The sequence below is a fragment of the Myotis davidii genome, unplaced genomic scaffold (genome assembly GCF_000327345.1).
Source record: "Myotis davidii unplaced genomic scaffold, ASM32734v1 scaffold1626, whole genome shotgun sequence".
Taxonomy (NCBI): domain Eukaryota; kingdom Metazoa; phylum Chordata; class Mammalia; order Chiroptera; family Vespertilionidae; genus Myotis; species Myotis davidii.
Window position 1 is genome coordinate 48,258 of NW_006297664.1, and position 2,438 is coordinate 50,695.

A 2,438-nucleotide genomic window follows, 5' to 3' on the forward strand; every position below is an offset into this window, starting at 1 on the left:
CCACCCCTGATTCCCCCCCGACCCCAATAGGGGGCGGGGCCGGCTGGCCACCCTCCTGCGGCCTCTGTCCCCGACGGGCCCCCACCATACCGATTGGCCTGCAATCCCTCTCCCCAGCCAGCTCCACCCCTGATAGACCCCCCACCCCCACCATCACCAATCCGGAGTGGGGCCGGCCAGCCAACCACCTGTGGCCCCTCCCCCAGGTTGCTGGCTCACGATCAGCCCCCACCACCCCAATCAGCCCATGGCCCCAATTGGGTGGGGTCGGCCGGCCAACCTCCCATGGCCTCTCCCCCAGCTACTGACCACCCCTCGGCCCCCCCCACCTCAATCGGGGTTGGGCCCCGCTGGCCAGTTGCCCTCGACCCCTTCCTCCAGCCAGCCCGGCCCTGATTGGGCCCTGATTGGGGCGACCGGCCAGCCAACCTCCCGCCATCTCCTCCTCCTGACCGGCCAGGCCCGTCAACCTCAATTGGGGCCAGGGCGGCCGACCCCACCCATGCATGAGTTCATGCACTGGGCCTCTAGACCTAATAATAAAAGCCTAATGTGCTAAGTGTCTGGTCTACTAGTTGGCTGTTCAACCAATCAAAGCATAATATGCTAATGATATGCTGCTCAACTGCTCGCTATGACGTGCACTGACCACCAAGGGGCAGACAGTCAACCGGTTGACCAGTTGCTATGAAGTGCACTGACCACAGGGGCAGATACTATGACCCGTAGGTTAGCTTGCTACTGGGGTCCGGCCAATTAGAACTGAGCGAGATGGGCCAGACATGCCCTGGAGCACACCCATGGCCCCTCCCCAGCTGGCCAACCTCCCATGTCTCTCCCCAACCCTGATCATGCACGAGGTGGTCTGTTGGCCTGGCCTGCACCCTCTTGCAATCTGGGACCCCCTCAGATGCTGGAGAGCTGGTTTTGGCCCGATCCTGCAGGCCAGGCCAAGGGATCCCACTGGTGCACGAATTCGTGTACTGGGCCTCTACTATATACATAATGTATGCCTTTTATACCTACTGATATGGGTATTGATGATTTTTAAAAAATATATTTTATTGATTTTTTACAGAGAGGAAGGGAGAGGGAGAGGGATAGAGAGGTAGAAACATCAATTCAGCTGCCTCCTGCACACTTCCTACTGGGGATGTGCCTGCAACCAAGGTACATGCCCTTGACTGGAATCGAACCTGGGACCATTCAGTCCACAGGGCAACGCTCTATCCACTGAGCCAAACTGGTTAGAGCATTAATGATTTTATTCATGTTAAAAACAGGATTTTACTGAATTGTTCTTATCAAAACATACACACATACTTCATTATTATTTGTCCTTTGATTCTTCTGTTCATGGGGAATCTGTTTAGCAAATTACCTGAAACAATCAATATATGCATAAGACTTTGTGCTTTTTTTTTTTTATTTGTAGGGTCCTGCCGCAGCATACATTCTCTGTAGATCTCTTTCCATCTATTTTATTTAAACTCTTATTTTCTGGAGGGTCTACCTTTCTGCTGTAAGAAATGGGACTAAGTCTTTTTTCTCTCTTGATGAGATTGCACAAGTTTCCTTCTAAGAAACATTATCATTTTGGAGTCCTATGTGGTCTTGTTCTTTACTTCTAGACTGAGACTACCTTTAGCTGACTCCTGCTGTACTTTTTTTTTTTCTTAGGGAACCTCAGGTGCTACCTCTGCCCTGTTAATAATAAAACATTGATTCTTATAGGATTAAGAATTAGAGGTTAATGCCCTAACCGGTTTGGCTCAGTGGATAGACCTGTTTACATATATTTTTTCAATTTAAACCAGTTTTTATCTCTGGGCAAGGCACTTAACCTCTTTTGGCTTTAGTTTTCATATTTATGTAAGAATGGTTAAATTTATTATTTGAAGGATAGGGAAGTATTACTTTAGTAGAAACTGGACACAGTAATTTAAAACCTGATTTTGATTGTATAACTAGGCTAGTCATATCCAGCAAAACATAATATATACATAACATATATATAAAAGCCAGTGACAGAAACGCCGTAACGACTGGAACAACTGGTCACTATGATACCCACTGCGGTCAGTGAACCAGCCCAATCGGGGAATGGGGCGGGGCCAGTCAGCCAACCTCCTGCGGCCCCTGCCCCTGATTGGCCTCTCTCACCCTGTTCGAAGGCGTAGCGGCTGGCCAACCCCCCATGGCCCTTTCCCCTGGCCAGCCCTGCCCACCATCCCAATCGGCTCCACCCCTGATTTCCCCCCTACCCCAATAGGGGGCAGGGCCGGCTGGCCAACCTCCTGCAGCCCCTCCTCATGCCTGGCCCCACCCCAGGTTGCCCCCCACCCCAATCAGGGGCAAGGCCACCTGGCCGGCCTCCCATGGCCCCTCCCCCCTGCTGGCCCAGCCCCGATCGGCCCCCATTGGGGTGGGCTGGCTGG

At 52.1% G+C, this 2,438-nt stretch overlaps 1 protein-coding gene across 1 annotated transcript in view; it reads left to right on the forward strand.

Annotated features, from left to right (window-relative positions):
- LOC102768780 (selenoprotein T) overlaps nucleotides 1-2,438 on the forward strand; it is a 35,032-nt gene that overhangs the window by 16,325 nt on the left and 16,269 nt on the right. The gene's annotated exons all lie outside the window — the stretch shown is intronic.